The following is a 26,783-nucleotide window of genomic DNA, read 5'->3' on the forward strand; positions in this document are numbered from 1 at the left end:
GAGGATGCACAAAAGATATAGACAGGCTTATGAATGGACAAGGACAAAGCATCTTGAATATGGAATAGGAAAAATAGAAGGATGCTTTTTTTTAAATGAGAAATTCAATGGTGTTTGTGTCATAAGGAAATTTGGAAGGAATGGGTGTACTTGTATGTGAATCATTCAAAGTTAACAAGGAAATTCAACAAGTAAGAGGGGGACAAGCCAATTCGCCAATAAAGCTGGGCATATCTAACTCCAATTGGGTCAAGACCTGGTGAGATTGGATCTGAATTTGTTTTCATCTCTATGAAAATAGGAACTGGAAGGAGGAATTGGTCACTTGGCCCTTAATCTATTCCACATTTAATATCACAACTAATCTGATTGTACAGATTCCGTCACCCTACCCAAAAAAGGAAGTGCATGCAATTTAGGATATGCAGCCAAGGTACAAAAATATTGAATTCTGAGCTGGTGGGTTTGCTGTTTGAGGATAAATTAAACAGAATGGACTTGTATTCCCATGTGTTTAGAAGAATGAGATGGAGATAGGGTGCCAGGACTCAGGATTCACCATCTCAAAATAAGGATCAACTGTTCAGGACAGAGAAAAAAAATATTTTTTCCAAAGGGCACTGAATCTCAAATTCTCTACCCAAGATGTGTGGAAACTCAGTTGATTCAAGAAGAAATCAATAGATTTTTATATATTAGGAGAACTAAGGGTATGGGGTTAAAGCAGGAAAATGGTGCTGGGAATAAGGATCAGGCATTTTTCCACTGAATATGGTGTTAAGTACAAGGGGATAAAATACTTCTATTTCTTATGTCTACTGATTATATAAAACTGAGATGAGGAATATTTGAGAGTTGCGAACCTTTGAAAATTTGTACCCCAGAGAACTACGCTTACTGAGTCAGTAAGCAATGTCAGGACTTATTTGGATGCCAGGAGAATCAAGGCTTTTGATTACTAAGGAAGAAAGAAGCTCTAAGACTAAAGACCACTGCAGCCATGGTCATATTCATTCATGGAGCACCGTCATTGGGCTACACCTATCCTAACTGTTATGTTCCAAGGGAACCACTACACTTTCTTTTTCCTCCAGTTCATCAAACCTTCCTTCACCTTGGGTACAATGTAACTATCATTTTGTGAATTGATTTCATGACTTCCTGTATTTTCTAGGGGCTTGCCCTGTTTCAGAAACAATTGCAGAGTAAACGTTCTGCTATAGAGTCAAATAGCATGAATGCAAGCCATTCAACCCACTGTGGGCATGCCAATCAATGTGCATTGTTCTAGTTTGTCAGAAATAAAACATCCTTACTATAATTTTTATAAGGAAATCTGATTAGCAAATCAGTTAAAAGGATTTTTTCCCCCCAGAAGCAAAGCAAAACTGCAGATGCCAGAGGTTTGAAACAAAACCCAGAATTGCTGGAAATACTCAGCAGGTCAGGCACCATCTGTATGGTGGGAGACAGTTAATGTCAAACACACAAAATGCTGGAGGAAATCAGCAGGCCAGGCAGCATCTATGAAACAGAGTACAGTTGACGTTTTGGACCTGAACACTTCTGCAGGACAGTGTTCTGTTGAAAGCCCATCAAACTAAAATATTATGTCTTTTATCTCCCTCCACAAAATTCTCCATGTTGTTTGATGTTATTGGCATTTTAATCCATTTAAATTAACAATCCTGCCAGCACTTGGATCAAAGTCAACTATGACTTGGGTATATCAAGTGTTTGGTACTGTATTTGGTCATTTAGGCGTCTGTTTTGATGTTTCTTTGGAAATAAATTACATAAACAAGAAAAAAACAACAAATCTGGAAGAAAAACCAAGGAGTTGAAAGTTGCACTTGTAAAGTTGCACTAAGGATCCAAACAGCTGAAGTGAGTGTTACTTTAATGGACCCCAGCTTGCCTAAACTGAGATTGTCATATAAGGAGTGAAGACTGAGTGTAGTAGTTTAAAGAAGTATTAAGCATTGCCAGAACTTCTCTGTTTTTGGCACGTTAGGTCAAAACAATTAGGTTTTATTTTAGTCACAACCTGTTTTTGATCTTATACTTTTTGAAACTAATGTCCATTCCTTGCCATATTTTAATAAACTTTTTACTTTATCCAATTCACTATATCTGCAATTATGCCACATTTAGAAGTTTTGTCCTTCAGCAGAGTTAGTGTTGTACTGTATCTATTTTATTAACCTTTTGTGTAAAATAGTTTGCAGATATTTTGCAGATGTTGAAAATCCAAAGCAACAGACACAAAATGCTGGAGAAACTCAGCTGATCAGGAGTCATCTATGGAAATGAATAAACATTCAAGTTTCTCCAGCATTTTTCATGGGTTCCTGTGGATTTCCAACATCAGGACTAGAAAGGTGTGGGGATGATGCCAGATAAGAAGGTGGGTGGAGGGGAAGGAGGGCAGCTAGAAGGTGATGGTGAAGTCAGGTGGATGAGAGAGAGGGGAAGAAGTAAGAAGGTGACAGGTGACAAGGCAAAGGGCTGGAGAAGGAAGGAGAGTAAGCATGGGAAAAAGGGGAAGGATGAGAGCCGGGGGAAGTGATAGGAGAGCAGAAGAGTTCAGAGGCCAGTGGAGGAGTAGAACAAGAGGGAAGGGGGAGGGGAAAATTACTGGAAATTGAAGAAATGAATGTTCATACCATTAGTTTGGAGGCTACCTAGAAAGAATATGCGGTGTTGTTCCTCTACCCTGAGAGTGGCCTCTTTATGGCAAAAGAGGAGGTCATGGACTGACATGTTGGAGTGGAAATGAAGATAGGAATTAAATTAGTGGGCCACAGGGAAATTCCGTTCTTTGCAGATAGAGCGGAGGTGCTCAATAAAGTGGCCCCCCAATATATGTCAGGTCTTTCAATGTAAAGGACACTGCATCAGGAGCAACGGATACAGTGGACGACCCCAGCAGATTCTCAGGTGAAGTGTTGTCTCACTTGGAAGGATTGTCTGGGGCCCTGAATGGAGGTGAGGGAGGAGGTGTACCATTTCTGTCGCCTGCAGGGATACATGCCAGGAGAGAGATCAGTGGGAAGGGATGAATGGACAAGGGAGTCATGGAGGGAGCAACCCCTGCAGAAAGTGGAGAGTGGAGGAAAGTAAAGATGTGTTTCATGGTACGATTGCATTGAGGATGGGAGAAATTGCAGCGAATGATGTGTTGGATGCAGAGGTAGTAGGTAAGGACAAGAGGAAGTCGGGAAGATGGGATGAACACAGATGCCCATGAAATGGAGGAGATGCGGGTGAAGGCAGCATCAATAGTGGAGGAAAGGAAAGCCCATACTTTGAAGAAGGAGGACATCTCTAATGTCCTGGAAAGGAAGGCCTTACCCTGGTAACCTATGCAGTAGAGAAGGAACTGGGAAAAGGAAATGACAGTTATTACAGGAGACAGAGTGGGAAGAGATACAGTGAAGGTAGCTGTGGGAATCAGTATCGGTAGACAGAGAAACTGGAGAGAGGTGTTCCAGAAATGAACTAAATTAATTTAAGGGCAGGATGAAAGTTGGAGGCAAAGTTGATGAAAATTGACTAGCTCAGCATGGATAGATGAAGTGGTACCAATGCAAACGTCAATATAGTGCAGAAAGGGTTCGATGTAGCTAACAAAAAGGCACAGCTGGGACTCATATGCCCATGACTACAACTTGAATTTGAAGAAAGTGGGAAGAACAAAAGGAGAAATTGAGGATGAGGATCAGTTCTGCCAGACAGAAGAGGGTGGTGCTGGAATGGAACTGGTGGGTCTTTTGTTGAGAAAAAAGTGGAGAGCTAAGGCCTTCTTGCTGGAGGATAGAAACATGTAGATACTGGACATCCATGTTGAAAGTAAGCCAGTCACGACCAGGGATTTGAAAGTTGTTGAGGAAATTGAGGACATGTTAAGTGTTGCGGATGTGGATGGGAAGGGACTGAACCAAAGAGGATAGAATGGAATCAAAGTAGTTATTATTGTGCTGCTGATAAGACACTAAGTTATGTTCCAGAAAATTAGACTGCTTAGCATGCACAATGGCCACTGGATGGCCTCAGTGTGCCATGACGACACCTGCAAATTAAAACTTGTAGCCACATTGGGGAGGGACAACGGTGGGACACCTAGAGAACCGGATGGTGCTCGTTTCCTGAGTCCTTTATCGACCTTCCACTGACCTTTCTGTCACCCTGCGTTGTCAGCTACCTGGTCAAACAGGAAGACCTCTGTCCCCGATTAGCAACAAGGTGGAGTGTGATTTCCATTTAATCAGTGCAAGTTCCCGTGCGCAGCAAAAAAACCATTTTCTATACAAATTTTATATATATCTTGGCATCTGCTGAGGGAGTGTGTGGGTTTGCAGATTCATTTAACTCAAAGCTTTTCCCAATTATATACTGTCATTCTTATGAAAATGAGCTTAACAGAGCCTCACTTCTAAATCATTTTATTAGTGACGATTCAGGAACTACTTACTGAGTTGCGTCACTGAGTGCTCGGATGATGCTTTTGATGAGGATATCTCATAATAGAGGTTCAAAACATAATGGGAAAAGGCAGTGCCAGCGCAGAGAGAGAAAGCCTGACCACCATGTTGACTTTACATCTGTCTTGATGAAAGTATCGAACTAAAACATTGAATGAAAATTTTTTAAAAAGCAGGTATTCTGGAAAAAGAACTGAAAATGCTGGACTCAATGAATCTGGAGATGCCGGAAATCTTGAGCACTGTTCACAAAATTCTGAAGGAACTCAGACAACATCTATGGAAAAAAATACACAGTGGACGTTTCAGGCCGAGACCATTCATCAGGACTCAGAAAACCCTGGAAGCAATTAACCTCAGTGGAAAATAAGCCAGTTAATACTTCAGAGCCAAGACACCCTCCCTGAGTAAGATCAAAGCAGAAGTTCACTAATTACAGCAATTATAGTACACCATTATGATAATTCATTCTCAGTGTGTTGATATATAAGGATCAACCAATTCAGTTTTGGGAATGAGAATCACCTCATAGAAAGCAATAGGTAAGCGTTCATTGAAATCTCCAGTATAAGATTAGATCAGCATGATAGGAGATTGAGTTTTCTGATATTATTACCTTAATTATTGTGAGTTTTATATTCTGGGTTTCTACCTGTTCCCAGAAATTAGGTGGTTCAGAGAGGGTGAGGAGTATATTGTGACAGTGTCTCAATTTAATGAGGAATGTTCCTTTTATGTGTATCATTTCACATAGGTGTGCTCTTCAGGTTGGCGTACCATTTTTCATACTTCCTAAGTTTAACCTCATCCTGAACTCTCCTGCCTGTATCACATCTGACATGAAATCACTCACCCATTAACTTAGATTGGCTTTCAGTTCCCTACTATCATCAATTTGTATTTTAGGCCTGTATTATGACCACTTTAAAATTATTTTCCTCCATTCCCATTCTCTTCCTTTTACCAGTAATCTTATTCAACTTTACAACATCCGGGAATTTTACTTCCTTCATTCCATTTGGCCCATCGATAGTACACTCAGCTGTTTAAGCTAATGGGAGAGTATTCTCATGTTAAATTGTGATGCCATCATAATCAAGCTCTCAAAGTAATTCTTCCCTCAATCATGGGTAAATCTCATTCTGAAAATTTCACTGGCACTTTTCTTATTGCTTTGTATGAGGTAATTCTCATTCCAGCTAAAATCAACTCCAACTCTCTCTTATAGTAAATCAATTTAGACCAAAGACCTGTCAAATCTATTCCACCACATGAACCTCTTCAACTCCTTTCTCTTCAAGGTCCATCTTAAACTCCCATCTCTGCCTACATATTTAGTCTTGCCTCTGTTTTCATATATTACATTTTTATAAAGTTCCAAAGAGACAAATGTTACATTAAAAATTCTGTATGCATGATTGGAAATTGATAAGATCCTGTTTGGGCAGACTGAGCAGATGGGTACTCTGGTTGGTGTGAGAGTACAATAAGGATGGTAGCCAAAAATGAACGCTAGTGAAATTGTGAAAAAGATGCTGAATTTAATGACAAGGAACAATATATGGTTAACTTATTTGTTGTGTTTTGAAGGGTTTTTTTTGAAATGTGGAAGGATTGCATAGTGAAGGAATTAGGAAGTTGCCACTACTGACTACTTCTGCTTTGGGGTATCACATCCTTTTGTTTCAACCTATAAATAATCTAAGAGGTTGTAGATTTGCAGAGCATATATGTGAATAGAAATGTGTCCAACTTGCAGCACAAGCCGTATGCACTAACAAGCATCCAGTGCAAGGAATTTTCCTTGTAACTTCTGAAGGATGTCTTTGGTATAAACTGTACCAGCAATTAATCACAACTGTGGTATGGCCATACATGGTAAATACTAATAGGATTATAAGGCATTATGAAGAGATATTGAAAAAAATGTTTTGTATTATGGTATAGTTGGCATATTAAATTTCCTTACAACATAGAAGAAGTATTTGGTGCACAAAATCTTTGCTTGCTCCCAGAGCAATCCCATTCCTCCATGTCACATGGCCATTAATTCCACTCATAAAAAGTTATCCTCTTGTCTTACCTGAATGATGTTTTTTTCCTCACATGGTCAGTGATTCAATACCCAACTAACAGACTATTTCAGTGGAGGCAAATATAATTTAGAGTAACAATGGATATCAGCTAGTGAGGCGATTTAATTCCAGGCCCAAATAGACTGGGGGTTCCTCTCTACACAACGCTGAGGCTGTGAGACTGTCCCCCAGCTACAAGTGCTTTGTGCCTGCGAACTGCGCAGCGATTTGCCCCACTAATATGAATTGAGTGCTGAGGCTTTGGGCCTACTCTAGGCTGCTCTGGAGATTTGGATCTAAGGACTCAATTTGGTTTGGAATACTATCGCTGTTGCTCACTCCTATTGTGTGCATGATTTGTGTTTTTTTTCCTCTTTCTCTGCACACATTGGTGGTTGGTCCTCATTTTTTAAATATTGGGTTCTTTTGAGTTTCTTGCTTTGCAGCTGCCTGTAAACAAACAAATCTCAAGGTTGTATAGTTTATATATTCCTTGATAATAAATGTGCTAAAACATTAGGATTGATCAGCAATGTCCTTGCAATGATTACAGCTACCTTATTCTCAAATTTTATAGGGATGGAACTCAATGTCTTTACTCTCTCTCCTATTTTGAATGATATACAAAGCAGCTTTGTGTGTTTCTGGCAGTGTGGTAGGAGTTTAGGATACAATTATCTTCAGGGAAGTCCTGCAGAACTCAGTGGTCTTTACAAGGTGCTTTCAGCCTATGTTTCCTGGATAGATATATAGCATGTTTTCCATAAAGTTATCTGGATGATTTTAAATGATAAATATGCTATAATAACAGTAATTTAATGTACCATTATTTTGTAAAAATGAATTTTATGTTTGGCTCAACTTTTTAATAATCTCTAGGAGTGATAAGTGTTCATGCAACTTTATTCACTGGAAGTGATTGGTTAACATTCGAGTCACTACATCACAATTTAAATAATTTTAATGCCAAATAATTTGCAAATAAATAATGATATGTCAGTTATAAATGTGGATTTTCAACATCTCACAGTTCGTGAAGAATGCAAAAATGGGGGGGGGGGGGCTTATTTTTTGAGCTAATAGTTCTGACAGGAAGGGTCATTCATCAGCTTTATGCCCATGGCCCATGATATCTTGTTGATTGTGGTTAGAAAAACTTGGCCAGCATAGCCCCACATTCCCAATAAGGTATTTGGTGTTTAAGACTCCCTGCTGTGTGAGTCAGAATATTACCCCTGAGACTAATGCAATTAGCCATTTTCCTTTGGCTGTGAAGCTATTATCCATATTGTTTAGCACATTTCTAAAGCATGTTGGAGAAGTAGATTCAACTTCTCTTGGTTTAAAATTTGTTTATATTTAACATCATTATTTATATGCTGCAAACTCAAAGTGCCACAAAATAGAAAAATAGTTTAACATTTATCACAATTTTGCCAAATCTACTTTTTAGAGTTCACATAAAATAATTTCCACTTACTTCACAACTGAATAACACAACATCAACTTAACTGCAGGAGGTGGTCCCGGCAATTTATATATAGCTGTAACAAGTTTGTCAGAGACTAATAAAACTATACTCATTAACGCTGTTGAGGCTGAATCAGCATCATAATAATTTATTTTAAGCTATCAGCCCCACTGGGTAATTCTTGTTAAAAATGGAACAACTGCTAATAATATCTCAGCAAAACGGCTACCAAACACAGGTTTCCCTTCATATTTGTGCCAGATCACGGACCGTTGACTTCTGAGTGGATCAAAGGATACTTTCCCCTATTCATTACATTATTTCCAGTGATTATTGTACAATATTCAATTACAATCACAATACTTAAGCAAATGATTCAATCTAATGCTGCATTCAGCAGGATCTTGACAGCATTTAGGCATGTGCTGAAAAGTGCCAAGTAATATTTGTGCCACAGAAGTGCCAGGCATTGGCATTCTCCAAAAAGAGAGAACCTGACCAACCTCAAAACACTTAATGACTTTTATTATTGTCAAATACTCAATTCTGTTAATGGCCAAAGTCAAATATGTGTCAATGTGGCTTCTTGAAATGCCTTCAAATATTGTATCAATTAAAAGAAAGTTGTGGTTGTAATAAAAATGCCCAACTCAAAGCATGTTCTCATGCTTTGTCAATCTTCCATTTATATAAATACATCAGTTCAACTTGCAACTGCTTTGTATGCATCTTGTTGTCCATTTGCTAAGCAATGCTAAAATATTGCACTTCATCAAATTTATTATCAATGTACATATTCTACCCTGAGATTCATTTTCTTGTGTGCATTCACAGTAAATAGTAAGAAACACAAAAGAATAAATGAAAAACTGCACACAAAGATGGACAAACAACTAATGTGCAAAAGATAACAAATTATATAAGAAAAATATAATAATATAAACAACAATAATAAGTAATAATTATTAAGATTATGAGTTGTAGACTCATTGAAAGTGAGTCCATAAGTCTTGGAATCAGTTCGGTAATTGGGTGAATGAAGTTATCCTCTCTGGTACAGAAGCCTGCTAGTTGAGGGGTAATAATTGTTCCTGAACCTGGTGGGGTGAGCCTTGAAGCTCCTGTACCTCTTTCCTGGTCACAGCCATGAGAAAAGAGCAGAACCTGGATCATGAGGGTCTGTAATGATTGATGCTGCTTTCCTGCAATAGCAATCCTTGCAGATGGGCTCAGTGGTGGGAAGGACTTTACCTGTGATGGACTGAGCTTTATCCACTTCTTTTTGTTGGCTTTTCCTTTCAAGGTCATTAGTGTTTCCATACCAGGCCATAATGCAACCATGATCTTCTTCACTGTACATCTTTAGAAGTTTGTCAAAATTTTAGATAACGTGCTGAAACTTTGCTAACTTCTAAGAAATTCGAGGCATTGCATGCCTTCTTTGTCAAGGTACTTAAGTCCTGAGCCCTCTCTAATAAAGATTTAAACTAACAACCATATTACGATTTGCAAACTCCCACAACAAAATTAAATGAATAGATCAGAAATACCAAAATGTTTTGCTGATAATATCTCAACCAAAACTCCTGCAAAACCAGTTTTTCATTGGGTACACCTGAGCAGAAAATTGCCGGATAACAAAGCACCTCATGAATTAAAATTGTAAAACAACTGCTGAGAACTCAGAATTATCAGTTTTGGCCTGACAGCTGAAACTTGAAATCAGATATTATTGTCATTGGATTGACATTGGAGAAAGCTAAAATTGAACTTTCTATCAATGCACTAAAGACAGGTAATCAAATGCATTCTCAATAACATCAAACAAGTGGAGCACAGTTAATGGATGTGCTGGATTTGTTCACATTGAGAAGGATGGAACAGGGATAGCTGAGATATGGATCTACTTTTATTTATGGGATATGGTATTATTGGCAAAGACAACATTTATTATAATCCCTAATTGCTGTTGCAAAGGTCATAGCAAGCCAGCTACTTGAACACCAAAGCCATTCTGACTGTGCTGCTAGGTAGGTGCTTCAGCAACTCTAATTTCTCTGACAGCTAGAACAAACCGTTTACCTAGCCTTGAAAAAACTAACAAAAGGCAACTTTGGGTATAGTTGAACCTCTGTCTAATTATCTCCAGTGTGTCTTGAGCGGCTTTAGCAGTACGTCATCCTGGTATTAGTAACTGTACATTTTGGCGAAGAACTTAATGTACCTCTGACAGTTGGCCAAAAGTGTTTAAACATCTGAAATGTGGAAGTAAAGCATTACTGAGACATGAAACTAACCCTTCATTGTAGCAAGCAATAATTACAATGCATGGGACCAATTACGCTCAGTTTAATAAAGTGAATTTGACTGAGTTTATAACATCAAGGTAATTTAAACAAATACATTCTTTGCACTCTTTGATCCGGGCACAGGGGAGAAATTAGAGGAGATGAAGGAATTCAGCAACCAATATACACAAAATGCTTGAGGATCTCTGAGTTCCTCCAGTATTTTGTGTGTGTTGATTGGATTCCCAGAATCTGAAGATTTTCTTTTGTTTGTGATTGGATCACTTATGTATAAAATTTGCTTTGGAAGGGATTAGAGGAAACAAAAATATTTATGAGGGGATACTTCATAGTCTTTTGAGTCTCACAATGGAAAGAAAACTGGTAAAATAAAATCAAGTGAAAAATTAAATACTGCGAGTCCGAGTAATAGAACAATGCAAGGCACAGCACCTTACTTAATGGGTCCTATAAGAGATTACTTGAGGAAGGCTTCCTTGCTTAGCACTGCAGTGATGGTAATCATAATTAGTGTCATGTAAGGTACTTGTGGAAAGCAGGAACTATAGTGGGGAATGCAACAGTTTGGATTTTGTGATAATTTCCAACACATTCTCTGCATATTTCCAATTCAGTGGTAGAAAACAAAGAATCTTGCTCTTTGCGTTCTGTCATCAATGTATAAAGATATATTTCATTTGTTTACCTCCAAAGTGGAAAATCAGAATTACCCTATTGACTGTGAGGCATGTTATAAACAAAGGCACTGAACCTCCTAATGCTGAGACATCACTGGGCTGAACAAAATCCGAAAATTACTGTTTTTATTCCACTTTGTCATTTTGGTGCAAATTTCTTTAATAATTTTAATAATGCAACTTATCAATACATTAAAGTCATTCTGGGATGATTGACAGAAACGCAGTGCTCGAGAAATCAGAAAAATCCTGGGGTTTAGTTCTACTGCAGAAATAAGTTTACATCAAAGTAAAAGGACCTGAAAGCAACCCGTATTACTAACTGGAAAAGAGCCTTCACTTATCTCATTCACTGATTCTAGCTACAGAGAATTTTTTCAATCCCTCCCATAACATTTAAAAGTGTTGGGACCAAACCTCCTGCAGCCACAAATCCACATTTAGGCCATAAAAGAAAAGGACGGATTTTCTCCTTTGGCAAACCACCTCATCATTTAGGAGAAAAAACTGCAATAGTTACATGCCTAGTTTGGACCAACATTTCAGAACCAGAGACCATCAGCAATAACTCTGTGTGCAGGTCATAATGATGCTCTAAGAATCTATGCTTTACAAAAGATTCTGTTGGATATCTTTTCCAGAGTCATGAAGAATCGGAAAGAATTGAAGATTTTTAATGTTTAAACTCAAGTTTCTTCTGATCATTATGGAGTGGGTTAGTAATAAGGCTATAGCTAATTCTAATTAAGAGTTAAGGACCAGCATCCCCAATAACTTACTATATAGCTCCTCATAAATTTGTGACACTTTGTTAGAAAGATCAACAGTAGGCCTGTTATAAGCAAATTATATTTAACCACATTTAAAGTGCTCAAAAGTAGAAAGGGGTTAAGATCTGCTGCTGCAAACTAGAAGTTCAAGGGATAAGTTAGTTATACCAGAAAATTCTATTTTAATACATTAAAATACCATTGAAAATTCTTCAGCTTCACTGTTCACACTAAAGTAGAAATCAAACTTTAGTTATCAAAGTGAAATATCCCATCAGTTTCACATGTATCAGCGTTGTTGCTCTTAATTTATACTCCTGGCTGTAAAGTGGCCATGTCGATTTTAGGGAAAATATTTAAAATATTTACAGTCATCATTGTGCAATTAGTTACACTGTATGCTTGATGTGAGTCTAGTATTTCCTATAGCAGTTTTGAAACCCAGAGGGAAATGTGAAACAATTACGCCTGATTTATAGATTCACTCTTGACACCTCAGGTGACATCATTTCTTGACTTCCTTGTGCCCTAGGCAAATTTCCTGGCTGTGACAGCTGATGGATACAACAGTAGGAAGGGTGCTGTCAGGGCAGGTGAAGTGTACCCATTAAAAGAGAAACCCGGATGCTCCATTTGGAGAGCGGAGATACAGGGTTTTTTTTTTCGGGTAGTTGAGCGGCTGTTAGTGTCTAGGTATCAAAGGGGGCTCTGTTAGGCAGGATATTTGTTGGCTATGTGATGCATACTGTCTCTGTCTTTACTGATTACTGAAGGAATTGTCAGACAGAGGATTCATATAATACCTTCATTGACCGATCCACTATAATTAATAGCAGATCCATTTTATTTTGTCCACTCACCTTAGCACAGGAACCAGCAGTGGATTTTTGATTGGCAGATTAAAATGTTCACATAAAATGGGTAGTCTCTTACAGATTGTCTTAAAAATGCATAAACACACAGGTTAGCTGCACATGAGACAAGGAAAGATTTTTCTTTTATTTATAGTAATATAACATATTAATTTCATCTATTACCCCTGATTTAGCATTTTGCCCACTTGCTCCTAATCATGTCCCTGATGGCCTGGAGCTTGAGAGGTTCCTAGATATTCATTATGGGATGAAGGTAGCTATTGACTTGTGGTAAATAGCTTCTGAAAGGGAGCCAGAGTGTTTACAAGATGTGGGAGGAACTCAGCAGGTCAGGCAGCATCTTTAAAGGGAAATGTTCTGGGTGAACTCCTTCCTTTGAGTCCAGATGAAGGATCTTGGCCCAAAATATCAAAAGTTTCATTTCCATAGATGCTGTCTGATCTGATGAGTTCTTCCTGCATATTGTGTGAATTGCTCAAGATTTCCACCGTTTGCAGAATCTCTTGTGCCACAGCATCCTGAAAGTGTGCACTTGATGTTGCTGACCATTGAATGCAGAATCCAGGAAATTCACTGGAAGAATCAGTGAAGCAACATGAGTGTCCTCTTCAAGGACCAATTTACACTCGGTTGGATCCTTTGGGAAGGCCAAAGCACTTGCATGCCCCAAGCTCTGTTAAAGGAAGAGATTACCAGACAAACAGAAGAACAACTAAAATACGTGCACAAAAACCTCATTGAAAAAGTAAGATCCTCACCAACTCTAGGGCATCCATGACCACCCAGAGTAGAGAAGTAGCATTTGGGTTATATTGAGAACCTTGAGACCATGCATTAGGAGCACACTTCAGTGCCCTCCTTCAGTGATAGAAGGTGTGCACTACCTCACAGCTACCTACCTGTTCACCCTATCAGCCTGATCCTGCCCTCTCTGTGGAAGTTTAGGTTGCTTCATTGGCTTTTATCACCCACTAAGAACCTACAAAATTAGAATGGACAAAATCCACCCTTAATAGCAGGGAAAAGAAAGAACCTGTGACCAGACATGAATCAAAACTTCCTGTGAGATGGAAGTTTAAAAAAAAGCCTGTTGGCCAAAGAGGAAGAGAATGAAAAATCAATCTCTAACTTCCTCAAGTGGTCAACCAGTCTGTGTTACATAGACTGTGTGTGTAAAGCCTTTAATATTATTCCTCCCTGTCAAAGTGGAGAACGAAAACTTGCAGCATGTACACTTTCTGAACTGTGCAGTGCAGCTAAATGGTTACACCACTATCACACCAAAATTCCTGCAGTATCAACTGCTCATAATGATGTCACAAGCAAATAAATTTGTATTTATCAGGTTGTAGATAAAGAGTTAAACTTATGTGTTCAACTCCAGCTCAATGGTAGCACAAATAACCTTGATGAAATTCTGGGTCAGCCTCTTAAGAAATTACTCCATAAAATGTACCCTAAAATCTGCTGCTCTAAAATAAAAGGCTCTATAAATACTGCAAAGGAAAAAATTGCAGAGAGCATTCTGTGGCATCATGGGACTTGTGTCATTCATATACCATTTATAGTTCTCATCTCAATCAAATGTACCAAAAATTAAAAGGAAACCCAGGCTCAATCCTGGGAAATCGTGCCAGGTGTTCATTTGAATTATTTTTGCATTAAACAGGGGCCCTTAATGAGGCATGAAATGGAAATAATCAGTTTTGCACATAAAGTGCAGCAGACCAATTCTACTCATCTTCTTGTGTTCATTTTTTACTTGTGCAGTGTTACCAGCTCTCTCATAGAAGAGCAAGATATAATCCCCAAAAAAGAAATGCCAAAAATCAATGTGCTAAGCCAAATTGGACCAGCTGTGACAATGAGACCCTGAGACAGAGAGACTAGGACTTCTAAACTTTTCTATGCCTGAATGAGTTGACTATTTGCAAAGCTGACACATTAGCATGTCTTGCTAGTGCTCAAGCAATTGTATATGAGTGTATTGTATGAGTGTTATGCCTTTTCTTGTAAATTATGCTGGATGTGTATGAGGTCACCTGACCTCCAGTGTTGGCCAGCTGGAGTTTTCATGCTCTTCCTAGAACTATGTGGTTTGCCTCTGGGTCCTTCAGTTTCCAAAAGGTGTGCTAGTTAGTCAGTTAATTGGTTATGGAAAGCTGTCCACTAAGTTTTGGTAATGGGAATATTTGGTAGGAATGTAGATAGAATAAAATGAGATGAGTGAGAAAATGATTTTATTCTACCTACATTCCTAGATAGTTGACATGGTTGATGGGCCAAAAGGGCTTGTTTTCATATGAATCTGTGACTCTATAGGAATGCATGATGATTATGATTTTAAAAAAACTTATGAATGGCTTATTATAGTTATAAATAATTGAAGTTGTTCATCCCCAGAAAGGCTTAGGGTTTGACTGTTCAGGATCCAGTTTAGTTGAAGAAGCTGCTTAAAATTTGGTTATTGATAATTTGTTTATTAATGTCATATGTACCAAGACATAGTGAAAAGATCTGTTTTGCATGCCATCCAGACAGATGATTCCATACATAGGTACATCAAGGTAAGGAAGTTCAGCATGTCCCTGATGATCTTCACCACATTTTACAAATGTATCATAGAAAGCATTTTATCTGGATGGATCACAGTTTGGTCTGGCACCTGTTCTGCCCGTGGCTGCAATAAACTCCTGAGAGTTGTGAATGCTGCCTGATCTATCACAGAGAAAAAAAAAACAGCCTTTCCTCCTTGGACTCTACACCTCCTACTGCCTCAGGAAAGGAATAAAGGCTATGGCAAGATAGATTGAGAGACCTAGAGTTCATGTTTAATCTGTAAGAGATCCATTTAAGAGTTTTATTAACAGCAGCTGTTCTTGAGCTTAATAGTACACATTTTCAGACTGTGGTATCCTCCTAGATTTCCAACTGGTCTACTGTATATCCTGCTCTGTCCTTTGGCAACATTCCTCACTATCCATAATCAAATTTTCATATTGTTTGTGAACTTACAAATCAGACCACCACATCTTCATCTGCATCATGAATGTATAATACAAACAATCGAGGCCCCAGCACTGATCCTTGTGGAACACTACTGGTCACAGACTAAAAACACCCCTTAGATTTCTAGATATAACCAAGACAAGTTTGGATCTAGCTTACCAACTTACCATGGACCTCATATGACTTTCATTGTGTTTTTGTGACCCTTATCAATCATCTTTGTCACATCCCAAAAAGACTCAAGTCAAATTTATGAGATAGGTCTTAGTCTGCTGAAAAATCATGCCCACTATCCTTTACAAATAATGCTTTCCCAAATGTGAGTAGATTCTATCCCTAAGAAGCTTCTCAAACAATATCCCTACCACTGGATTATCCCTGTTGAATCTTTTTAACAAAGGAACAATAGCTAATTTCCAGTCCTCTGGGACTTCACCCATGGCCTAACAACCTCCTCCTTCGGTATCATGGGATATTTCCCATCAGACCCTGGGTGACTCATTATCTTAATCTTTTTTCAAGAGACTCGATACCTCATTCGTCATATCAAGATGCTCTGGAAAAATGGTTCTCGAAGTGTGCAATATCATCCCCTGGAGTGATGGGAGTATCTAAGGGGTGATATAGATAAAGGGGAAGCTTGGTAGCAAGGGGACTGCTGAGGGAGTACAGGGTTAATTTACGAAATTAATTATTTATTATAAGTATTTTTTCTCAGTGCCTCATATTATATGTTGTAACTTCAAAACATAAAACTAATAATTTATAACTTATATAACTTACATTTTTAGTTCAAGCAACATGTGTTCATATGACGTGGTGGCATCATAATGTGTGCCATATGCATAGTTTTACATATAACCCACAATGCATTATGTAAATAAGAATGCTTCAAAGTTCAAAGTCCATTTATTATCAGAGTATGTATAAATTATACGACATTGAGATTCGTCTCCTAACAGACAGCCATGAAATAAAGAAACCCAAATCAACCTATTAAGAAAAGGACTGTTGAACACTTAGTGTGCAGAGGAAAAAAAACACATCATGCAAACAATAACCACAAGCAAGTAGAGCAGTCTGAACTGAGGTCTGCAGCGAGTACCATATTTCAGCCCAGAATCGAGTCATGGAGCATCAATCAGAACCAGTCCCTGATACCCAACACCCTGACCTTTTCAATCTGGCCCAGCGCACAAGTTGCTGTCCAAATATTGGGTTCAATTGCCTCAATACGCTCTGTGACCTGGATCCCACCACCTCGATTTGGTCTGTAACTGACCTTTCCAATTTGGCCCTGCACTTAAGATTCCATCCAAACATCGAGTTCATTTGATTCAATACATTCTTGTGCCCGGACCCCACCACCTCAATTCAGCCTGTAACCGATCTTTCAGATATGGCACAGTGTTTAAGTTGATCGAACTTCAAGTCTTCCTCACTCTTGGGCCTCACAAAGGACTGAGGAAATCATGTTATTTCCAGGCTCAGCTCACACGCTATTGCCATTCACTACTGTAGCATAGTGTTAGCTAGCAAATTTTCACAGTCTAATCACAGTGATGCAATTCTTGTGAATCAGGTAAAGTTCAGAATCTGCCCTTTTGAAATTCTGTTGACAGAATTTCTCTAGCCCATGGTCCAATTGAGATATCACTGCCCCGCTTTATGTACTTTCGGGTAGACAGTCTGGTTTTGTCTGAGCTATGATGACATCATAACCTTCCCCTTTATTGATTGCAGTACTTGAGGTTGGGCTTAAACAATAGGTGATTGACCATGGTCATTAATCTATAATGAAAATGGCATATGCAGACCAAATGAAAAAGAATTGTAGACAGTTTTGTGTGGAGTATCTGAAATACGGATTTATTCCAGCAGTAAGTAACCAACAGCAGCCAATGTGTTGTATGAAAAAGCTTCTTCAGTTGAGGCAACAAAACTGTCCAGGTTCCTTGAACATTTGAAGAGAATACACACTCTGATAAAGCAAACTTGGCTTATTTTCAATTACTTTGTGAAAACTTTCAGAAACAGAAAAAACTTCAAACCATGTTTTCCAGCACTTCACCACAAAGCAGCAATGGTTTGTGCGCTTCATACAACTTTTCACTGCTCATTGATATATCCAGAAAGCCCCATAATTAATCTACCAGCTGGAAGGGAGGTTTCTGATAATTAAAGCAATTTTGCTCAATAACAAACCTGTTCAAAATTGACTAGATGAAAGGTCTGAGAATGTGGAAGCCACTTTGTGGAATGTACTGAGGAATACAGAATTTGCTCTGCTGTTGGATGAATCGACTTTGGCAGGCAACAGATCTTTGCTTCTTGGTTATGTTTGTTTCATAAAAGATGAAAGCGTTGCTCAAGAGTTGTTATTTGCAAGGAGACTGGAAACAGATACAAAGGGGAAGTTAATATTTTGGTTTGTTGATCAATTTTTTCAAAAAGAAGGACATTCTGCTCACCAACATTCTTGTTTGTGCAACAGATAGGGCAACATCAGTGACAGGATACCACACTGGAGTTATTATTTAAATACTGTAGCTGTAATTTACTTTGTAATTCACAGGCAACATCTTGTCACAAAAATACCTAAGCGATTGGTTGCACAGATCATTAAATATTGTTATCACAGTGATAAATAAAATCAAGTCCCATGTTCTCAATTCTCAACTAATTCGAGAGCTTTGTATTGAGAATGATGACCAGTTTGTACGCTTTCTGTTACACATATAGAAATCAGATGGCTCTTTTGGACTCATTATTGTGTCCGCAGTGGGTAAATTTGGAATGCAATGAAGTAAAGGGATATTCTTTATTCTCTGTTCTTGGTTCTTCTCTTCCTGCTGATTTAGTTAAATTCAATAAACAGATATCTAATCCTGTTATTAAACACACATTACGAATTTGGTTTCAATTTCGGAAATTTTTTACTCTGAAAAACTTTGTGCTTGATAGCCCTATTTTATTTAATTTTTTCTTTAAACCTTCCTTGACAGATCAAGCCTTTAGCATATGGAAAAGGAAAGGTATAAAATGTTTTCGTGACCTTTTTTTTGAAGGTACTTTGATGTCTTTTGACCAACTTTCCAATAAATTTAAATTACCTAAATCTAATTTCTTCAGATATTTACAAATCAGAAATTTTTTACATAAAGTTTTACCATCTTTTCCCAACTCAACTTCAACGGATTTCTCAGATTTGATTTTTACCTTAAATCCTTGTCAGAAGGGATTAGTTGCTTTTATTTACAACATGATTATGAAGATACAACCAAAGATGTCTGATAGAATTAAACAACAATGGGAAAAAGAACTTCGATACAATATACCAACAGATAAATGGGAAAAAATTTTACAAATGGTTAATTCTTCTTCTATATGTGCTAAACATGCTTTAATACAATTTAAAATTGTACATAGAGCTTATATGTCTAAAAATAAACTTGCTCGATTTTATTCTCATATTAACCCTCAATGTGATAGATGTCATTCAGAAGTGGCTTCACTGACCCATATGTTTTGGTCATGTCCCACTTTACATAACTATTGGAAGGACATATTCGTTACCATTTCCTCAATTTGGAACATCGATTTACAACCTAACTTTATTACTGCAATCTTTGGTATACCAAATGAGGATGGTAATCAGTTTTCTCCTTCAATCAGACGAATGATTGCTTTTGTAACATTAATGGCCAGAAGGTCTATATTACAAAATTGGAAAGAAGTAAACCCTCCTACCACGTCTCAGTGGCTTTTTCAAACTATTTCTTATCTGAGTTTGGAAAAAATTAGAAGCACTATTTTTGACTCGTCAATTAAATTTGAAGAAACTTGGGGACCGTTCATCCGACATTTTCATATGAATTAATTTGGCCTTTCCCAGACCTTCTCTCTGTTTATTCTTGTTCAGGTATGGAGTTCCGGAGTTCTTTGACACTATCATATACTTATAAACTGTTATTATTGCCCATGTTAGTTTTAGTTTAGTGTTTGTTTCATATATATATTTTCTTTCACACATCTCTAATTTTTTTTTTCTTTTTCTTTTGATGATTAGTTTTGTTTTTTTTCATATATAATTATATAGCCTTGATTGATTAATGTACTTTTTTGTTGTTGATGTTTAATAGGATATCATTATCCTATTATTAATGTAATCTTAAGTCTATTGTATTCATAACCTATTCATTATTATGTTATGTTTTTTTATATTTATATGAAACTCAATAAAAAGATTGAAAAAGAAAGAAAAAGATGGCTCTCAAAGGAAACAGCCTGTGATGCTTCTATGTGCTTTTTTGAAACTGTGATAAAATTCTTTGAAGATCTGAAAGCTACATTCAGTAATCAACTCAGTATTACTAGACAAGACTTTGTTTATTTATCATAGTTATTTGCAAAGTTTAATGTAATCAAATTTCAATTGCAAGGAGATGATGTGAGTCTTAGCAAAGTCAAATCAATTGTTTCCCCATTTCTATCCAAATTGATCCTATTTAAGTGCAATATAGGCCATTGTAACCAGTTACAATTTCCAAGCCTCTCTGAGTTAGAAGAGAAAGAAAGAATATCAGATGATGAACTTCAAGTATATTGTGCCCACCTCTGTGAGCTGTATAACGACACATTAGAGAGATTACAGTATCTTCTCTGATCCAAGTTCTGTTTTAGGTAGTAAATCCATTCCTAAACACTTATAATGAGGAATTATAAGGAAGGATGGAGGAAGAACTAATCTCACTTCAAAATGACTTTGAGTTGAAGGAGAAGTTCAAAAAAATTGCAGAAAGAAATCTCTGAATGCTATTGTGGAAAAGGTGAAGATGTTCTTTATTGCCTTTCCAACATCATATTCAGTGGAACGCAGTTTCAATATAGTCACCCAGTATAGTCTTTCAAAGCAATGAAATGGACGCAAATTACTGAATGCTGGGGATTTCAGACTCTTTCTGAGTGACATTCAGCCTGATGTCGAGAAGCTGATATCACTGCACCAAGCCCAATCGTCTCTTTGAAAGGTGAAGGAGTTATGAAGTTGTGAATAGTTGGACTGCTAATGTACACTCTAAAATTGTTGAATGCAAATTGTTTTTACTATATTTAAATAAATAAATAATTAGATTTGTAGCTTTAAGAGGATTTGAATAATTTTTGCAATTATTTGTCACCGCTTTGAATTTGCAATTCCTTCTTTTCCCTGTGCATCATAAATCAAAATTCTTTATAGTTTTTATGTAATGGCCAGAAAGCGAGAGGGATTCAGTAACCCAAAGAGTTTTAGGAACCACTGCCCCAGCATATCAACACATCCCTTCATAATCTCACGATCATCCACGTTCTTTTCCTTGGTAAATACTGATGTGAATTACTACTCTTCGTGGACCTTGCTCACCTTCTCTGGCTCCATGCATGTATTTCCTTCCTTTGTCCTTGAGTGCACTTACCATTTCCAAGCTACCCTCTCATTCTAAATATAAGCATGAATTACCTTCACATTCAGGCATCTGGTATTTTGGAAATATCTAATTTTTTGGGAGCTTGTTTACAGTGACCATGATTACGTTTCAATAAATTAGCAGTGATGAAGGTAAACATCATCTGTCTTCTGCACTTCTGTGTAGCATATGTACCTAAATCCTTCTGCTCCTCTACATTTCCTTGATTTCTACAATTTAGTATACTTTCCCTCAGCTTGTTTGCCTCCCCATGTATATTACTACACCTTTGAAATGGAAATCCATTTGGTAATTTTCTGCCTCCCTAATCAGTACATTGCAGCTAAATTTCACTTCATTACATTTTTTTGAACCATTCTTTCTACATGAAACTCTAAATGTAAGTGTAGAGTGGTGGGAATTGCAGAAATTTCTAGCACAGGAGGAGGCTGCTCAGCTATTTGTGTCACATTAATTTAAAAGCAGATATGTTTGCTCATGCAATCACTAAATTTTTCATTCATAGCTCTGTAGGTTACTGCATTTAGTGCTTGTCAATATCTTTCTTTTAAATGTGATAATGGTGTCTACTGTTACTACTCTTTCAGATAACATGTTCCACCTCCTCACCATTCTTTCGATGAAAATCTTTTCCAATGACACCCCCTCCGATAAATTGCCTTAATCAATGTACTGAATATCCTGCAGTTATTTGCAAGTTTCTCAGTACTGCTTATAAATTACTTGTATGTAAAATGGGTATTTAATAATTTTTTTCAATTATGGCCTACTAGAAATGTTCTTACAGTAAAATGAACTTTGTAAATGATATTATAATTACATAACAAGTTCCCGATGCCTATGTAGAGCCATCTGTGAAAGTTTCGTATTTCAGTTCAGTGAAGTGCAACAAAGTCCAAGTTCATTCCAAATCAATGAATTGTCTTTCTCAACGACTCTCTCTTCCCACACTCTTTTTTTGCAGAATAATTCATTCAGACAGTGTAAAGGCATCAAGGTTTCAGCAACCTGAGAGTGGATAATGGAATGATGTCTGTTAACTGCATGTTAAAGGCTTGTTGTCTGAATACGTGCAGCTTTTAGAACATATAACTGATGGTAAAACTAGAAATAAGTGGATATATTTTTATACCAATTACAGTGACATGACTGCAAAATGGCCAAGGCTAGATAATGAATATACCAGAGTCCTTGACATCAAATGTCTGCCTACCATGACTTCCTCCAGAAGAGCTGATGCAGCTGGGCAGAATCTGAATTTCTCCAGTTGAACTGGACCAGAGAATGAAGGGAAAGTGATGCCTCTACTGTGGTGAGCCAGGCCATTGCCATTCTGCCTGTGCTGAGTTGTTTGGGAACATCAGACCCATTCAGGGAAGGGAGGTCTGTGATGGGTTCCACCATTCCTACCAGGTCTTCTGCATTGGGGTCATGCCGTCTACCTCCATCTCCTGGGAGAACGAGTACAAAAACGTGACCTTGGAGCCTTCAAGAATTCTAGCGCAACAAGCAATTTTATGGATCTCAGATTAGGAAGACATCTTCATGTTCCCCTGGACTGTCTTGACCAACTGGTCATGACCGCAGCTCTGGGAAAATCTGTCGCCTCACTGCTCCCATCTGTCTACATATAGAACAACATATTGAGACTCTCCAGTTTCACCTGCCCACAGTGGGTAAATTTGGAATGTAGTGAGGTTAAGGGATATTCTATATTTTCCGTTCTTGGTTCTTTTCTTCCTATTGATTTAGCCAAATTCAATAAACAGATATCTAACCCTGTTGTTAAACATACACTACGAATTTGGTTTCAATTTCGCAAATTCTTTAATCTGAAAAACTTTGCTCTGGACAGCCCTATTTTATGTAATTTTTTTTTCAAACCTTCATTGACAGATCAAGCTTTTAGTATATGGAAAAGGAAAGGTATAAAATGTTTTCGTGATCTTTTTTTTGAAGGTACTTTGATGTCTTTTGATCAACTATCCAACAAATTTGAATTACCTAAATCTAATTTTTTTAGATACTTACAAATTAGAAATTTCTTACATAAAATTCTTCCATCTTTTCCTAATTCAACTCCATCGGATTTTTCAGATTTGATTTTTACTTTTAATCCTTGTCAGAAGGGATTAGTAGCTTTTATTTATAACATGATTATGAAGATACAGCCAGAAATATCGGATAGAATTAGACAAGAATGGGAAAAAGAACTTCGATGTAATATATCAACAGATAAATGGGAAAAAATTTTACAAATGGTTAATTCCTCCTCTATTTGTGCTAAACATGCTTTAATACAATTTAAAATTGTACATAGAGCTTATATGTCTAAAGATAAACTTGCCCGATTTTATTCGCATATTAATCCTCAATGTGACAGATGTCACTTAGAAGTGGCTTCATTGACTCACATGTTTTGGACATGTCCCACTTTACATAACTATTGGAAGGACATTTTTGATGTCATTTCCTCAGTATGGAATATCGATTTACAACCCCATTTTATTACTGCAATTTTCGGTATACCAAATGAAGATGGCAATCAGCTTTCCCCTTCAATCAGACGAATGATTGCTTTTGTAACATTAATTGCCAGAAGGTCTATATTACAAAACTGGAAAGAAGTAAATCCTCCTACTACATTTCAGTGGTTCTCCCAAACTATTTCTTATCTGAGTTTGGAAAAAATCAGAAGCACTATCTTTGATTCTTCAATTAAATTTGAAGAAACCTGGGGACCATTTATTCGACACTTTCATATGAATTAATTTGGCTTATTTCAGATCCTTTTCTCTACTTATACTTGTTCAGGTATGGAGTTCTGGAGTTTTTCTTGACACCTTTATATATTTATAAAGTGCTATTATTGCCCATGTTAGTTTTAGTTTAGTATTTTTGTTCATTATATATTTTCTCTCATATATAATTTCAATTTTTTTTTCTTTTTTCGACGATTATTTTTGTTTTTCATATATATTTATATAGACTTGATTGATTTATGTACCTTTTGTTGATGGATGTTTTAATAGGATATTATTATCCTATTACTAATGTAATCTCAAGTCTATTGAATCTGTAATCTATTCATTATTTTGTGTTGTTTTTTTTATATATGAAATTTAATAAAAAGATTGAAAAAGAAAGAAAGAAAGAAAGAAAGTTTCACCTTATTCATTCCTTTGAGTTCCCGTTGGTATAGGGACATCCCTGGTTAGCACTCCACAACCCACAAACCGACTGGTCTGTAGGGTTACGGAGTTGGTGGGAATGTACGTAATTCATAACCACCGACATTGAGTTAGGGTTTCACTTTAAAAGGCTGGTCTGATGTGATGATGTAGTTATGTAAAGGGTTTTTAGTGTGCTTGAGTTCCCTTTTTTGGTGTTTAATAATTACGTTTCTGAAACATAAAATAACTCCATTGTTTTATTTGCTAAAACCTACAATGGTGATCCCGATGCTCAAGGACGATTCTAGAGTTATTGGAACATGTCAGCCAATGCAGTTGCTTTGAACCTGCTGGAGTTTTGGGAGCAAAGTGCCGTCACTTCGTTTGTACTAGCAGAGGCTCAATTTGCACTTTGAGAAATCGCCATCAACAACACCAAATATTTCTATGTAGTTGCATCGCTCAGCAACTCCATGACTGCGAGAGTGGTGAGTCTACTAGAACACCCACCTGAACTTGATAAATACCAATCACTAAAACATAATCTTTTACAGACTTCTAAACTAGTGCTGAGTGCGTCATACAGTTGGCCCAGCCTCGGTAATTGTAAGCCTTCGGAGCTAATGGACTACATGCTCTCTCCTGGAAAATCACTGACCTTGTTTTAGTTTTAAAGAACTCTTCATGCAGCAAATACCTGATCAAATTCTCATAACCCTCGCTGATGCAACTGTGAAGGACTATAGGGAGCTTGCTAAAATGGCTGATAGTCTACACTCAAGTGGGCAGCAATACATCATTCCTCCTCCTCTCTCTACTTCAATAAGCCCAGTTAGCAAGACCCCCAACAGGACAATGATGGGCCTATGCTTTGATAGGAACGCTAGGAAGTGCTGACCGCCTTGCAGATTTGACAATGTCAGCACATCGGAACATCAGAGGTCTGTGAACACTGTTGTCTCCAGCTGCCAGGGTCATCTACTATTCATTACAGACACCCTTTCAGGGCAACACTTCTTGTGTGACATGGGTGCTCAAGTGAGTGTGCTGCCAGCCTTGCATATTGACGAAAAGGCAAAGAGTCACGAAACCTCATTGGAGGCCGCTAATGGCAGCAAGATCCAGACTTAAGGGACATGATGGATGATGCTCTGCTTCAGTGGGTGATGTTACACAAGGGACTTCATCCTGGCTAAAGTGGCTAGACCCTTGTTTGGTGCAGATTCCTGTGTGCCCGAGGACTGTTGGTTGATGTTATGGATGTCGAGGACTTTGTGTCATTGTTCACTACAATGACCCTGTCAGGCAAATGCACCACCACATGTGAGTTTACTCAACAGCTGGCAAATTCCTAAACTTCAAGCCCCCATTCTGCACAACAGTTCACAAAACATGGGGTCGAGCACCACTTTTCCACAACTGGCCTACCTGTCCATGCCCACATGCATAGACTGGACCTAGAAAAGCTGGCTACCATGAAGACTGAGTTTGCCAACATGGAAAGACTTGGCATTGTATGCCAGTCAAATAGCCCCTTGGCTTCACCTCTCCATATGGTCTCTAAGTCCGATGGTGATCGCTACCCAAGTGATGATTACCGATATCTTAATGAGGCCACCACCCCCAATTGTTATCCAGTCCTACACAGGCAAGACTTTTCAATATGTTTAGCCAGAAAGTAATTTTTTTGTCCCCAAATTGATTTAGTTAGGGGCTACCATCAGTTGCCTGTGTGCACGGAACAGCTGTGATAACCCCATCTGTTCTCTTTGAGTTTCTGCATATGGTATTTGGGCTGAAAAATGCAGCACAGACTTTCCAAGGACTGATCCACTCTGTATTAAAAGACTTAGATTTTCATTTTGTTTACCTGAATGACATACAGTACTTGGCATCAATGCTTCCAAATCCAAACACGGATCCCATCTCTGTAAACTTTGAGCCCTTAAGCCAGCATGGGTTGATTATTAACCCTGTTAAATGCCAGTCTGGGTTGTCAACATTGACCATATTGACCATCGCATCTCCACAGAAGGTCCAAAATCCTCCCATCAAAAGCAGCAGCTACTATAGATTTCCCACCATCCTGCACTACTAAAAAACTACAGGAGTTTCTAGGTATGGTGAATTTCTATCACTGCTTCATTCTGCGAGCTGCAGAACTTATGCCCCCCCCCCCCCCACCCCGTATAGTGTGCTTAAAGGCAAAACCATTAATCATGTGTTTGACTGGTCAGCGGACATAACCAAGGCATTTGATGATGTCAGATGAGCTCTTTCTAACGTAACCCTACTGGTGCAAGCGCTCCCTATTACTAGCCATTACCACTGACATTTGAGATTGTGCTGTAGGTACTGCACACAAACAGTTGTTCAGAGACATATGGTATCTGCCTGCCTTCTTCAGCTGCCAGCTTAATTCCACCCTCCTCCCCCAAAAGGATATATAGCACGTTTGTGAGTTTCTTGGTC

General features: G+C 37.9%; 1 protein-coding gene across 5 annotated transcripts in view; it reads left to right on the forward strand.

The window, feature by feature from the left end:
- LOC132404605 (uncharacterized) overlaps positions 1-26,783 on the forward strand; it is a 98,791-nt gene that overhangs the window by 14,124 nt on the left and 57,884 nt on the right. For 2 of the 5 annotated variants that reach the window (XR_009515598.1, XR_009515599.1), the window contains one exon: positions 4,658-7,076. The exons of 1 other annotated variant lie outside the window; for it this stretch is intronic. The gene's annotated coding sequence lies outside the window, so the exon portion shown is untranslated. Of the gene's footprint in view, positions 1-4,657; positions 7,077-26,783 lie in introns of those variants that run through there. 2 more of the 5 variants (XR_009515597.1, XR_009515596.1) reach the window with 1 other exon arrangement.

This window comes from Hypanus sabinus, chromosome 14 (assembly GCF_030144855.1).
Source record: "Hypanus sabinus isolate sHypSab1 chromosome 14, sHypSab1.hap1, whole genome shotgun sequence".
In the NCBI taxonomy this organism is placed as follows: Eukaryota; Metazoa; Chordata; class Chondrichthyes; order Myliobatiformes; family Dasyatidae; genus Hypanus; species Hypanus sabinus.